This window comes from Oncorhynchus nerka, unplaced genomic scaffold, assembly GCF_034236695.1.
Source record: "Oncorhynchus nerka isolate Pitt River unplaced genomic scaffold, Oner_Uvic_2.0 unplaced_scaffold_1489, whole genome shotgun sequence".
Classification (NCBI taxonomy): Eukaryota; Metazoa; Chordata; class Actinopteri; order Salmoniformes; family Salmonidae; genus Oncorhynchus; species Oncorhynchus nerka.
The window spans coordinates 37,927-53,754 of record NW_027039827.1 but is presented as its reverse complement, the minus strand read 5'-3'; the positions used below and the strand labels follow the sequence as shown (position 1 = coordinate 53,754).

The 15,828-nt window shown below is 47.4% G+C and overlaps 1 long non-coding RNA gene across 1 annotated transcript; it reads left to right on the top strand.

The window, feature by feature from the left end:
- Positions 1–9,641: 9,641 nt before the first annotated feature.
- LOC135568557 (uncharacterized) lies at positions 9,642–15,519 on the top strand. Its single transcript, XR_010462683.1, has 2 exons — positions 9,642–13,561; positions 13,657–15,519. It is a non-coding gene; the product is annotated as an uncharacterized LOC135568557 (long non-coding RNA).
- Positions 15,520–15,828: the final 309 nt, after the last annotated feature.

Sequence of the window (15,828 nt, the reverse complement as noted above, 5' to 3'; positions counted from 1 at the left end):
CCACAATACTGCCACAATACTGCCACGATACTGCCACAATACTGCCACGATACTGCCACAATACTGCCATGATACTGCCACGATACTGCCACAATACTGCCATAATACTGCCACGATACTGCCATAATACTGCCACGATACTGCCACAATACTGCCACGATACTGCCATAATACTGCCACAATACTGCCACAATACTGCCACAACACTGCCACAATACTGTCACAATACTACCACAATACTGCCATGATACTGCCACGATACTGCCATGATACTGCCACAATACTGCCACAATACTGCCACGATACTGCCACAATACTGCCACAATACTGCCACAATACTGCCATAATACTGCCACAATACTGCCATAATACTGCCACAATACTGCCATAATACTGCCACAATACTGCCACGATACTGCCACAATACTGCCACAATACTGCCACGATACTGCCATAATACTGCCACAATACTGCCACAATACTGCCACGATACTGCCACAATACTGCCACAATACTGCCACAATACTGCCATAATACTGCCACAATACTGCCATAATACTGCCACAATACTGCCACGATACTGCCACAATACTGCCACAATACTGCCACGATACTGCCACAGTACTGCCACAATACTGCCACGATACTACCACAGTACTGCCATGATACTGCCACAATACTGCTACAATACTGCCACAATACTGCCACAATACTGCCATGATACTGGCACAATACTGCCACAACACTGCCACAATACTGCCATGATACTGCCACAATACTGCCACGATACTGCCATGATACTGTCACAATACTGCCACAATACTGCCATGATACTGCCACAATACTGCCATGATACTGTCACAATACTGACACAATACTGCCACAATACTGCCACGATACTGACACAGTACTGCCACAATACTGCCACAATACTGCCATGATACTGCCACAACACTGCCATGATACTGCCACAATACTGCCACAACACTGCCATGATACTGCCACGATACTGCCACAATACTGCCATAATACTGCCACAATACTGTCATGATACTGCCACAATACTGCCACAACACTGCCATGATACTGCCACAATACTGCCACAACACTGCCACGATACTGCCACAATACTGCCACAATACTACCACAATACTGCCACAATACTGCCACAATACTGCCACAATGCTGCCACAATACTGCCATAATACTGCCATGATACTGCCACAATACTGCCACAATACTGCCACGATACTGCCATGATACTGCCACAATACTGCCAGAGGAGATGAAACAGTGTGGAGTCCAAATAACTTGAGGTTCAAAGTGGACAGGCTTTATATGAATGACATAATGTAATTGAGACCGTTTCTTTAATGTGTGAATATTAAATTACAGGAAAATAAGTTCCTATTCATTGATCAATAATCAATAACAGCAGTCTGGAATAAAGAGGACCATTTTTAAATGAATAGTGAATAATAGACACTTCTCCCTTCATCTCTGGATCTCTCACTGGCATATTTAGCAAAGGAAGGAGGAACAGGGGTATTGTGAAATAACATTCACGATGTGGTAGGTGGGATGCTGTTTGAGGAGACGTGGTAAGATGGGATGCTGTTTGAGTGCGTCTGACAGAGAAGCTCGATTCGTTCCTCGGTTTACTGAGACCCTCTAGTGGTGGTCTAAGTAGAATGTTTTACGGCCGGTTCACAAATAATAAAACCTTCAATGTTTTTTTTGCAATTGACATGGTGTTCCTAGGATTTACACTATAATTATGCATTTCTAAGTATCATTTGAAAATGACCACACAATGTCAATTGTGAAGAAGACATGATGGAAAATAACTGTCAATAAATGATAATAATTGTGTCAGATCTAGAAGATGGATCATATCATTAAACATATCTATATTTTAAGAAAAATCAAAGTACATTGGTGCAAATTGATAAACATGGGATTGAGATTGGGCAATTGGATAAATATGTCAACCTCATATATAGGTTGGTGGGATTATAGTTGAATTGTAATTTTTTGATCGAATCCAGGCTGTATAGAACATTTTCAGATTTCAAACTCCTTTTTAATTCACCATAACTCTGTTTTTTTGCACGTTTTTCTAGTTATTTAGCCACTGTGTTATTCGTGGGAAATCAAACGTTTGGGAATAAATCACGTCAGATTGTTGCCATTTCCAGCGACATGTTATTTTGTTATGAATCTATTTTATCCAATGTCAAACAAATCACACAACAATCCGATTGAATATATATTCGTTTTAAATATATCTAATGTGTTGTTTGCAGACTGTAAATTTAAAAACACGCATCCACTCAGTTAGGTCATTTTTCTGTCTAACTAATTTGGCTACTACCCATTTTTTGGGGGGGGATTTGGCTGAGGCTACCCAGAATCCTTGGGGACTTCTCTACCCTAAACCCTTTGCATAATTATTTTACATTTGAACGTCAATGGGAATGTCCCAAGGATCCCAGATAGCAAAATTCGCCGAGGGCAGGGATGGGCAAAAATGACAATATACCATAAAGATCAAATGTATCAAAAATAAACTATAAAATATTTTTGAATTGTGTCATTTATTTAATTAAAACACATGTATTTTTGTATTTTAAAATACACAAATAGAATTGCAAGTAGCCAGCCCGACCAGAACAGCCCGAGTGGCGCAGCGGTGTTAAGCACTGCAACTCAGTGCATTGGCATCACTACAGTCACTGTTTCGAATCCAGGCTGTGTCACATCCGGCCGTGATTGGGAGTCCCCATAGGGCGGCACACAATTGGCTGAGCGTCATCCGGGTTTGTCAATATAAATAATACATTACGCCTAACTGACTTGGCTATATAAAAACAGCAACGACATTCTCAGTAACGGTGTCATAAACGTTGTACATGCTTTGACTGTGATGTGTTGTTGTTTCTCTAACTAAGTCACTCTGGAGAAGATTGTCTGTTAATAAATGACCTAAATGTATATTTAAAAGCAATAAGGCACGGGGGGGGCTAAATTCTTGAACTGCATTTCACGGTAAGGTCTACACTTGTACTCGAGTGACAAAAAAAAGTTTGATTTGATTGATATGGCCAATATACCAAGGCTAAGGGCTGTTCTTCAGCACGACGCATTGTGGAGTGCCTGGGCACAGCCCTTAGCCGTGGTATATTGGCCATAAAAATCGAATCAAACTTTATTTGTCACTCGAGATGCCTTATTGCTATTATAAACTGCTTACCAACGTAAATAGAGCAGTAAAAATACATGTTTTGTGGTATATGGTCTGATATACCACGGCTGTCAGCCAATCAGCATTCAGAGCTGGAACCACACAGTTTATAATTCAAAATGAACATACCAAAATTAAGTGAAAAGCACAGTGGGTATTATTATTGGCCTTGTTTTGTGGCAGAACTCATTAGAATAATACTCAGCATGCATTGCAATTGTTCTTTTTTTTAATACATTTCCATGTATATTTAGTTCTTATCACACTATAGTGCCATCCTTATCCATATGCGGTTCGTCCAATCAATATCTGTCCGATTTCTGATACTAATTCAGGTTGAAAGGGGGCCACAAAATGTGAACCGCTTTAAAATAAAAATGGTATAGAAAAGTATTTTTGTATTTTGAAAATACAAATTACAGCTCTGGAAAGTATCTTGTTTCCAAAAATGCATTGGAGTGTAGTTCAGCCCAGTGTAATAGAATATAAAAGGTTGATAGAAATAGATAGTTCATTCCATCTGTGTGAGGGTGGGATCGGAAGCATCGTAGTTGATGTGAATGAGAGAGTTGGGGGGGTTGTAAAAGCTAGATATTTACGTTCAGCGGGAACCGCCCTTCATTCGCCCACATGGGGACCGACAGGTCGTCTGGGCGCCACTTTCCTAAACCCTCAATACTATCCCACAGTACAGCGGTAGAGACACATGTGCTCCCCAGTTTTGTCACATATTTCCTAGTCCACGTTAAAAGTGTACGAAGCAGTTGCTAGATTTGTATTTGGTTGGGTTTTCCTCCCCACATTCAACGGTAAATCCAGGCAACTGAGCGAAGATGGTGGATTTCAGCGGTGAGTGTCTTGCTAAACGCATGTTATTGGCAAGCAACTCTTTATTTATCCGTTTTTTTTTAGCACTATACATATTTAGTGGGGTGGTATAGCTAAAACATGGTATAGCTATCCATGCTTAGATGTGCGTTTTAGCGTCCTAAAAGGGAGAAGTTGGTGAGTAAAAGCAGTATAGTAAAGTGTCGCATGGCAGTCCTCTCTCTCCTCCATAGTTGAGAATGAGGGAGATTTGAAAAGCGTGTTTGTCTCTCTTAAGTGCCTTTTAGTTAGACCGGACTGATTTATTCAACTTTTATCTACTTACACTATTATACACTTTTTAGTTGTAGTTTTTTTTTAAATAAAGTTTTAACGGGAATATAATTGTATTGGATGAAAGCGTTTATTTGATATTTTTAAAAATCTTTATTATGTGTAGTAGGTAGTGTCTCCCCTCCCCAGAACAAAGCAGCAGCACATGGGGCAGTTTTAGGCCGCAGGGTTTCTTAGCTAGTTAGCTTAGCCAAGTTGGTAGCTTACTGCTTTATACAATGTTTAACTAGTTAACTAATAACCTAATCTAACCGGTGAAATGACTATAAATCACACACGTAATCCGATGGCAACTCGTACCGTATAACATGTAGCTTTGTGCTAAATGAGTCCCCTAGTTTATATACAGTAACAAGTTATGTGGCTAGGCTAACGTGTTAGCTAGCAGCAACTTATTAGCCGAACAAACTAGTTAACTAGTTTGACAAATTTAGCTTTTCATTTGTATGTTTAAAAAAAAAAAAAACGATGTACTTTCTGTGTTGTAGGTTTGCAAGGTCTTTTAGTTTGTTGTTGTTGTAGTAGTAGTTGGCTAATGTTAGGTTAAATGTCCAAAACAACAGTTGCTAAAGGCTAACTAGCCAGACTGGTTTGTGAAACCGTATTCACACAAAGTCCCCCCCCCCCCCACTTTCTCCCATAGGGCTGATATTTTACACGGGGAACTAATAACTGTTGCATACCTAGACGCCTGATTGCATGCATTAGCTATCTGCCTCCTGAATAAACACAGGTGGTAGAGTTGTTTTTATAGTAAATATTACTAAAAAAGGTTGTTTGTTGCGGACTCCATGTTAAGACTATGGGGGGAAGGGTGGACAGACTGGCGCAGAAGACTCACAGAAAAGCGGGCTGCAAAGCTGCGCGGTACATTTATTTATATATATATTTATTATTATTATTATTGGCTGTATGTATTAATAAATAAAAAAGTGGAAGGGGAGAAAGAAATATATCCACTTGTTTATTTATTTCACCTTTTATTTAACCAGGGTAGGCAAGTTGAGAACAAGTTCTCATTTACAACTGAGACCCTGACCAAGATGAAGCAAAGCAGTTCGACACATACAACGACACAAGAGTTACACGTGGAGTAAAACAAACATACAGTAGAACTAAAGAAAAGACTCATGGTTCGCAATTAATCATAATATTTAAACTACCGATTGACACATTTGAATTAAACTTAAGAGAGAGCGACCATTGATGCAGCTAGAATTGTTGCTACAGATAGCTAGCCAACATGGCATGGTGTCTTCCCATAGACGGCACTGGACGTAGCCTGGCTGAATGGGGGGGGAAACATCGCCTCGTGTTGTCTTCAGAGAGGTGTATCAACAACACACTACTTTTATACTGTGTCGTCACGGTGATCATGGCATGGTGGCTTCCCATAGACGGCACTGGACGTAGCCTGGCTGAATGGGGGAAACATCGCCTCGTGTTGTCTTCAGAGAGGTGTATCAACAACACACTACTTTTATACTGTGTCGTCACGGTGATCATGGCATGGTGTCTTCCCATAGACGGCACTAGACGTAGCCTGGCTGAATGGGGGGGGGAAACATCGCCTCGTGTTGTCTTCAGAGAGGTGTATCAACAACACACTACTTTTATACTGTGTCGTCACGGTGAACATGTTCATAACGACCGTTCTTTGTGATTTCAGGATGCTGCTTTCTTCTTCCGAAGTGGTGAAACCTGGACTTCTCCCATCAACACTTGGGGGGTGTTTTTTTTTTTTTGTGAGGAAAATGGTTATTTTGGAGCTTTGGTTCGTTGTAAAGAAGATGAAAGATACAGAAGGCCTGGTTTAATTGGTTTAATTAATAATAATAAGTTAAATAAGATTTAATTGTCTGTCGCTGTGTTGTCAAAGTGCTTACAGTGCAGGTAGTGCTATGGAATATCTACTGCAGTGGAGGCACTTCTAGCAATACTGCTGACGCTGACCCCCGGTGAACCCTAACCCTGCTTGGGCCAGGCTCTGGAGGCACTTCTAGCAATACCGCTGACCCCTGGTGAACCCTAACCCTGCTTGGACCAGGCTCTGGAGGCACTTCTAGCAATACCGCTGACCCCTGGTGAACCCTAACCCTGCTTGGACCAGGCTCTGGAGGCACTTCTAGCAATACCGCTGACCCCTGGTGAACCCTAACCCTGCTTGGACCAGGCTCTGGAGGCACTTCTAGCAATACTGCTGACCCCTGGTGAACCCTAACCCTGCTTGGACCAGGCTCTGGAGGCACTTCTAGCAATACCGCTGACCCCTGGTGAACCCTAACCCTGCTTGGACCAGCCTCTGGAGGCACTTCTAGCAATACCGCTGACCCCTGGTGAACCCTAACCCTGCTTGGACCAGGACCTGATGGTTTGACTTGACTTCATGATGTCTTTGTGCTAAGGTGCATCTAGTGCAGATAGTGACATAGACTAGCACCTACTGCCCTAAGTGCCCCTTCTGGCACAAGGGTCTAACTAACATCCCACCAACCAAGATCAGTTTTTATTGCAGTTCTCTGCTAGTTTTGCATAGTTGCATTACAAGTAAAAATGAGTTGTGCAAATCTATGCAAAACTGACGGAGGCTTGCTTGTTCTTCCACCTACCTAGTCACCCTCACCCCAAGACCATCCAACTGCCCTGAGCCTCCAGCTACCTGGTCACCCCCACACCATCCCACTGCCCTGAGCCTCCAGCTACCTGGTCAACCCCACACCATCCCACTGTCCTGAGCCTCCAGCTACCTGGTCACCCCAAGACCATCCCACTGTCCTGAACCTCCAGCTACCTGGTCACCCCCACACCATCCCTCTGTCCTGAGCCTCCAGCTACCTGGTCACCCCCACACCATCCCACTGTCCTGAGCCTCCAGCTACCTGGTCACCCCCACACCATCCCACTGTCCTGAGCCTCCAGCTACCTGGTCACCCCCACACCATCCCACTGCCCTGAGCCTCCAGCTACCTGGTCACCATCCCACTGTCCTGAGCCTCCAGCTACCTGGTCACCCCCACACCATCCCACTGTCCTGAGCCTCCAGCTACCTGGTCACCCCCACACCATCCCACTGCCCTGAGCCTCCAGCTACCTGGTCACCATCCCACTGCCCTGAGCCTCCAGCTACCTGGTCACCATCCCACTGCCCTGAGCCTCCAGCTACCTGGTCACCATCCCACTGCCCTGAGCCTCCAGCTACCTGGTCACCATCCCACTGCCCTGAGCCTCCAGCTACCTGGTCACCATCCCACTGCCCTGAGCCTCCAGCTACCTGGTCACCATCCCACTGCCCTGAGCCTCCAGCTACCTGGTCACCATCCCACTGCCCTGAGCCTCCAGCTACCTGGTCACCATCCCACTGCCCTGAGCCTCCAGCTACCTGGTCACCATCCCACTGCCCTGAGCCTCCAGCTACCTGGTCACCATCCCACTGCCCTGAGCCTCCAGCTACCTGGTCACCATCCCACTGCCCTGAGCCTCCAGCTACCTGGTCACCCCAAGACCATCCCACTGCCCTGAGCCTCCAGCTACCTGGTCACCCCAAGACCATCCAACCCTCCAGCTACCTGGTCACCATCCCTCTGTCCTGAGCCTCCAGCTACCTGGTCACCCCAAGACCATCCCACTGTCATGAGCCTCCAGCTACCTGGTCACCCCAAGAACATCCCACTGTCATGAGCCTCCAGCTACCTGGTCACCCCAAGACCATCCCACTGTCATGAGCCTCCAGCTACCTGGTCACCATCCCACTGCCCTGAGCCTCCAGCTACCTGGTCACCCCAAGACCATCCCACTGCCCTGAGCCTCCAGCTACCTGGTCACCCCAAGACCATCCAACCCTCCAGCTACCTGGTCACCCCAAGGCCATCCCACTGCCCTGAGCCACCAGCTACCTGGTCACCCCCAAGACCATCCAACCCTCCAGCTACCTGGTCACCCCAAGACCATCCCACTGCCCTGAGCCTCCAGCTACCTGGTCACCCCCAAGACCATCCCACTGCCCTGAGCCACCAGCTACCTGGTCACCCCCAAGACCATCCAACCCTCCAGCTACCTGGTCACCATCCCACTGCCCTGAGCCTCCAGCTACCTGGTCACCCCCACACCATCCCACTGTCCTGAGCCTCCAGCTACCTGGTCACCCCAAGACCATCCCACTGCCCTGAGCCTCCAGCTACCTGGTCACCCCCACACCATCCCACTGTCCTGAGCCTCCAGCTACCTGGTCACCATCCCACTGCCCTGAGCCTCCAGCTACCTGGTCACCCCAAGACCATCCCATTGCCCTGAGCCTCCAGCTACCTGGTCACCCCAAGACCATCCAACCCTCCAGCTACCTGGTCACCCCAAGACCATCCCACTGCCCTGAGCCTCCAGCTACCTGGTCACCCCCAAGACCATCCCACTGCCCTGAGCCTCCAGCTACCTGGTCACCCCCAAGACCATCCCACTGCCCTGAGCCACCAGCTACCTGGTCACCCCCAAGACCATCCAACCCTCCAGCTACCTGGTCACCATCCCACTGCCCTGAGCCTCCAGCTACCTGGTCACCCCAAGACCATCCCACTGCCCTGAGCCTCCAGCTACCTGGTCACCCCCACACCATCCCACTGTCCTGAGCCTCCAGCTACCTGGTCACCATCCCACTGCCCTGAGCCTCCTGCTACCTGGTCACCCCCACACCATCCCACTGTCCTGAGCCTCCAGCTACCTGGTCACCATCCCACTGTCCTGAGCCTCCAGCTACCTGGTCACCATCCCACTGCCCTGAGCCTCCTGCTACCTGGTCACCCCCACACCATCCCACTGTCCTGAGCCTCCAGCCTCCAGCTACCTGGTCACCCCCACACCATCCCACTGTCCTGAGCCTCCAGCTACCTGGTCACCCCCACACCATCCCACTGTCCTGAGCCTCCAGCTACCTGGTCACCCCAAGACCATCCAACCCTCCAGCTACCTGGTCACCCCCACACCATCCCACTGCCCTGAGCCTCCAGCTACCTGGTCACCCCCACACCATCCCACTGTCCTGAGCCTCTTGTCCTGAGCCTCTGTCTTGAGCCTCTGTCCTGAGCCTCTGTCCTGAGCCTGGACCCAGCCTGTCTCCAATCAGGCCAACGGTTGACTAGATTTTGGTTTCAGCAGTATTAAAGTGCTTATAGTGCAGGTAGTATATTTTCTCCATCTACTGCAATGTGAGCACTTCCAGTACTGCTGTCTGTGTTGCAGCCCAGCCCAAATGGAAGGACGCCTCTTCAAAACCAACCACCAACTCAAACCACACATCGATCATCGCTGTTCCTCGGTCAGTTTTGCTGCTTTGCATCCTGCTTTTATTAACTAACGTTTTGCTGTGCAAATCCATGCAAAACTGACTCAGCAGTGACTTCACCTCCAGCCGTGATGAACCGTTTTGGGAACGTCTTTCTGGGCCTGTATGATGATACATTTAATGTGGCACTTTTCAGCGACTCAGGCTATTCGAATGGTGTTTTCTAGGAACTATTCTGTAGTTGTCTCTGTTCTGCATCACTTTTTTCAAATGACTCAAAAGATGCTTGACTGGTGGTATTATCTGTTTTAAGTATAAGACCCAATCAGGTTGTATTGTAACTAGAAGTCAGTCCTGGTCAGGTTGGGTTGTAACTGTAGAAGTCAGTCCCTGTCTGGTTGGGTTGTAGCTGTAGAAGTCAGTCCCTGTCTGGTTGTAACTGTAGAAGTCAGTCCCTGTCAGGTTGTAACTGTAGAAGTCAGTCCCTGTTGGGTTGTAACTGTAGAAGTCAGTCCCTGTCTGGTTGGGTTGTAACTGTAGAAGTCAGTCCCTGTCTGGTTGGGTTGTAGCTGTAGAAGTCAGTCCCTGTCTGGTCTGGTTGTAACTGTAGAAGTCAGTCCCTGTCTGGTTGGGTTGTAGCTGTAGAAGTCAGTCCCTGTCTGGTTGGGTTGTAACTGTAGAAGTCAGTCCCTGTCTGGTTGGGTTGTAACTGTAGAAGTCAGTCCCTGTCTGGTTGGGTTGTAGCTGTAGAAGTCAGTCCCTGTTGGGTTGTAACTGTAGAAGTCAGTCCCTGTCTGGTTGGGTTGTAACTGTAGAAGTCAGTCCCTGTCTGGTTGGGTTGTAGCTGTAGAAGTCAGTCCCTGTCTGGTTGGGTTGTAGCTGTAGAAGTCAGTCCCTGTCTGGTTGGGTTGTAGCTGTAGAAGTCAGTCCCTGTCTGGTTGGGTTGTAACTGTAGAAGTCAGTCCCTGGTCTGGTTGGGTTGTAACTGTAGAAGTCAGTCCCTGTCTGGTTGGGTTGTAGCTGTAGAAGTCAGTCCCTGTCTGGTTGGGTTGTAGCTGTAGAAGTCAGTCCTGGTTGGGTTGTAACTGTAGAAGTCAGTCCCTGTCTGGTTGGGTTGTAACTGTAGAAGTCAGTCCCTGTCTGGTTGGGTTGTAACTGTAGAAGTCAGTCCCTGTTGGGTTGTAGCTGTAGAAGTCAGTCCCTGTTGGGTTGTAACTGTAGAAGTCAGTCTCTGTCTGGTTGTAACTGTAGAAGTCAGTCCCTGTCTGGTTGGGTTGTAACTGTAGAAGTCAGTCCCTGTCTGGTTGGGTTGTAACTGTAGAAGTCAGTCCCTGTCTGGTTGTAGCTGTAGAAGTCAGTCCCTGTTGGGTTGTAACTGTAGAAGTCAGTCCCTGTTGGGTTGTAACTGTAGAAGTCAGTCCCTGTTGGGTTGTAACTGTAGAAGTCAGTCCCTGTCTGGTTGGGTTGTAGCTGTAGAAGTCAGTCCCTGTCTGGTTGGGTTGTAACTGTAGAAGTCAGTCCCTGTCTGGTTGGGTTGTAACTGTAGAAGTCAGTCCCTGTCTGGTTGGGTTGTAGCTGTAGAAGTCAGTCCCTGTTGGGTTGTAACTGTAGAAGTCAGTCCCTGTTGGGTTGTAACTGTAGAAGTCAGTCCCTGTCCTGGTTGTAACTGTAGAAGTCAGTCCCTGTCCTGGTTGTAGCTGTAGAAGTCAGTCCCTGTCCTGGTTGGGTTGTAACTGTAGAAGTCAGTCCCTGTCTGGTTGGGTTGTAACTGTAGAAGTCAGTCCCTGTCTGGTTGGGTTGTAGCTGTAGAAGTCAGTCCCTGGTCAGGTTGGGTTGTAACTGTAGAAGTCAGTCCCTGTTGGGTTGTAGCTGTAGAAGTCAGTCCCTGTCAGGTTGGGTTGTAACTGTAGAAGTCAGTCCCTGTTGGGTTGTAGCTGTAGAAGTCAGTCCCTGTCTGGTTGGGTTGTAACTGTAGAAGTCAGTCCCTGTTGGGTTGTAACTGTAGAAGTCAGTCCCTGTCTGGTTGGGTTGTATCTGTAGAAGTCAGTCCCTGTCTGGTTGGGTTGTAACTGTAGAAGTCTGTCCCTGTCTGGTTGGGTTGTAGCTGTAGAAGTCAGTCCCTGTCTGGTTGTAACTGTAGAAGTCAGTCCCTGTTGGGTTGTAGCTGTAGAAGTCAGTCCCTGTCTGGTTGTAACTGTAGAAGTCGGTCCCTGTCTGGTTGGGTTGTAGCTGTAGAAGTCAGTCCCTGTCTGGTTGTAACTGTAGAAGTCAGTCCCTGTTGGGTTGTAGCTGTAGAAGTCAGTCCCTGTCTGGTTGGGTTGTAACTGTAGAAGTCAGTCCCTGTCTGGTTGGGTTGTAACTGTAGAAGTCAGTCCCTGTTGGGTTGTAGCTGTAGAAGTCAGTCCCTGTCTGGTTGGGTTGTAACTGTAGAAGTCAGTCCCTGTTGGGTTGTAACTGTAGAAGTCAGTCCCTGTCTGGTTGGGTTGTAACTGTAGAAGTCAGTCCCTGTCTGGTTGGGTTGTAACTGTAGAAGTCAGTCCCTGTCTGGTTGGGTTGTAACTGTAGAAGTCAGTCCCTGTCCTGGTCAGGTTGGGTTGTAGCTGTAGAAGTCAGTCCTGGTTGGGTTGTAACTGTAGAAGTCAGTCCCTGTCCTGGTCAGGTTGGGTTGTAGCTGTAGAAGTCAGTCCAGGTTGGGTTGTAGCTGTAGAAGTCAGTCCCTGTTGGGTTGGGTTGTAACTGTAGAAGTCAGTCCCTGTCTGGTTGTAACTGTAGAAGTCAGTCCCTGTCAGGTTGGGTTGTAACTGTAGAAGTCAGTCCCTGTCTGGTTGGGTTGTAACTGTAAAAGTCAGTCCCGGTCAGGTTGGGTTGTAACTGTAGAAGTCAGTCCCTGTTGGGTTGTAACTGTAGAAGTCAGTCCCTGTTGGGTTGTAACTGTAGAAGTCAGTCCCTGTCCTGGTTGTAACTGTAGAAGTCAGTCCCTGTCCTGGTTGTAGCTGTAGAAGTCAGTCCCTGTCCTGGTTGGGTTGTAACTGTAGAAGTCAGTCCCTGTCTGGTTGGGTTGTAACTGTAGAAGTCAGTCCCTGTCTGGTTGGGTTGTAGCTGTAGAAGTCAGTCCCTGGTCAGGTTGGGTTGTAACTGTAGAAGTCAGTCCCTGTTGGGTTGTAGCTGTAGAAGTCAGTCCCTGTCAGGTTGGGTTGTAACTGTAGAAGTCAGTCCCTGTTGGGTTGTAGCTGTAGAAGTCAGTCCCTGTCTGGTTGGGTTGTAACTGTAGAAGTCAGTCCCTGTTGGGTTGTAACTGTAGAAGTCAGTCCCTGTCTGGTTGGGTTGTATCTGTAGAAGTCAGTCCCTGTCTGGTTGGGTTGTAACTGTAGAAGTCTGTCCCTGTCTGGTTGGGTTGTAGCTGTAGAAGTCAGTCCCTGTCTGGTTGTAACTGTAGAAGTCAGTCCCTGTTGGGTTGTAGCTGTAGAAGTCAGTCCCTGTCTGGTTGTAACTGTAGAAGTCAGTCCCTGTCTGGTTGGGTTGTAGCTGTAGAAGTCAGTCCCTGTCTGGTTGTAACTGTAGAAGTCAGTCCCTGTTGGGTTGTAGCTGTAGAAGTCAGTCCCTGTCTGGTTGGGTTGTAACTGTAGAAGTCAGTCCCTGTCTGGTTGGGTTGTAACTGTAGAAGTCAGTCCCTGTTGGGTTGTAGCTGTAGAAGTCAGTCCCTGTCTGGTTGGGTTGTAACTGTAGAAGTCAGTCCCTGTTGGGTTGTAACTGTAGAAGTCAGTCCCTGTCTGGTTGGGTTGTAACTGTAGAAGTCAGTCCCTGTCTGGTTGGGTTGTAACTGTAGAAGTCAGTCCCTGTCTGGTTGGGTTGTAACTGTAGAAGTCAGTCCCTGTCCTGGTCAGGTTGGGTTGTAGCTGTAGAAGTCAGTCCTGGTTGGGTTGTAACTGTAGAAGTCAGTCCTGGTCAGGTTGGGTTGTAGCTGTAGAAGTCAGTCCAGGTTGGGTTGTAGCTGTAGAAGTCAGTCCCTGTTGGGTTGGGTTGTAACTGTAGAAGTCAGTCCCTGTCTGGTTGTAACTGTAGAAGTCAGTCCCTGTCAGGTTGGGTTGTAACTGTAGAAGTCAGTCCCTGTCTGGTTGGGTTGTAACTGTAGAAGTCAGTCCCGGTCAGGTTGGGTTGTAACTGTAGAAGTCAGTCCCTGTCTGGTTGGGTTGTAACTGTAGAAGTCAGTCCCTGTCTGGTTGGGTTGTAACTGTAGAAGTCAGTCCCTGTCCTGGTTGGGTTGTAACTGTAGAAGTCAGTCCCTGTCCTGGTTGGGTTGTAACTGTAGAAGTCAGTCCCTGTTGGGTTGTAACTGTAGAAGTCAGTCCCTGTCTGGTTGGGTTGTAGCTGTAGAAGTCAGTCCTGGTTGGGTTGTAACTGTAGAAGTCAGTCCCTGTCTGGTTGTAACTGTAGAAGTCAGTCCCTGTTGGGTTGTAGCTGTAGAAGTCAGTCCCTGTCTGGTTGGGTTGTAACTGTAGAAGTCAGTCCCTGTTGGGTTGTAACTGTAGAAGTCAGTCCCTGTCTGGTTGGGTTGTAACTGTAGAAGTCAGTCCCTGTCTGGTTGGGTTGTAACTGTAGAAGTCAGTCCCTGTCTGGTTGGGTTGTAACTGTAGAAGTCAGTCCCTGTCTGGTTGGGTTGTAACTGTAGAAGTCAGTCCCTGTCCTGGTCAGGTTGGGTTGTAGCTGTAGAAGTCAGTCCTGGTTGGGTTGTAACTGTAGAAGTCAGTCCCTGTCCTGGTCAGGTTGGGTTGTAGCTGTAGAAGTCAGTCCCTGTTGGGTTGTAACTGTAGAAGTCAGTCCCTGTCAGGTTGGGTTGTAACTGTAGAAGTCAGTCCCTGTCCTGGTCAGGTTGGGTTGTAACTGTAGAAGTCAGTCCCTGTCAGGTTGGGTTGTAACTGTAGAAGTCAGTCCCTGTCTGGTTGGGTTGTAGCTGTAGAAGTCAGTCCTGGTTGGGTTGTAACTGTAGAAGTCAGTCCCTGTCTGGTTGTAACTGTAGAAGTCAGTCCCTGTCAGGTTGTAACTGTAGAAGTCAGTCCCTGTCAGGTTGTAACTGTAGAAGTCAGTCCCTGTTGGGTTGTAACTGTAGAAGTCAGTCCCTGTCAGGTTGTAACTGTAGAAGTCAGTCCCTGTCTGGTTGGGTTGTAACTGTAGAAGTCAGTCCCTGTCAGGTTGGGTTGTAGCTGTAGAAGTCAGTCCCTGTTGGGTTGTAACTGTAGAAGTCAGTCCCTGTCTGGTTGGGTTGTAGCTGTAGAAGTCAGTCCCTGTCTGGTTGGGTTGTAACTGTAGAAGTCAGTCCTGGTCAGGTTGGGTTGTAACTGTAGAAGTCAGTCCCTGTCAGGTTGGGTTGTAGCTGTAGAAGTCAGTCCCTGTCTGGTTGAGATGTAGCTGTAGAAGTCAGTCCCTGTCTGGTTGGGTTGTAACTGTAGAAGTCAGTCCCTGTCTGGTTGGGTTGTAACTGTAGAAGTCAGTCCCTGTCCTGGTCAGGTTGGGAGGGGTGTCAGTGCTGTTACTCTGAAGGTATTGCACTTGTCCCGGCCTGTTTAGGATTGAGGAGATGGTGCTCCTACTCTTTGAACCTGCTAAAGCAGTAATTGCTTGATGCATGTTTGAAATGAATGAATGAAACCTATATTTACCAAAAATGAGACTTGTATGTTTTCTGTCTCATGATTCTGTTTTTTTTCTAGATTAGTTTTTAATGAATGAAGAGGTAATTTTCTAAATTGTAGATTGATTGTCAGAGCTTAAATGTGTCCGTCCATATGGTGAGGAATTGTTTCATGCTGTGGTTTTGTCTCAAATAAAGTTTCCATGTAAATTAGCTTCCGGTTTCCATTGTGCTTTGATTTGAAATGTGTAGATGTGATTGGATGTAAAGGCTGCTTCTCGAGATGTGATTGGATGTAAAGGCTGCTTCTCGAGATGTGATTGGATGTAAAGGCTGCTTCTCGAGATGTGATTGGATGTAAAGGCTGCTTCTCGAGATGTGATTGGATGTAAGGCTGCTTCTCGAGATGTGATTGGATGTAAGGCTGCTTCTCGAGATGTGATTGGATGGAAGGCTGCTTCTCGGGTGTGATTGGATGTAAAGGCTGCTTCTCGAGATGTGATTGGATGTAAGGCTGCTTCT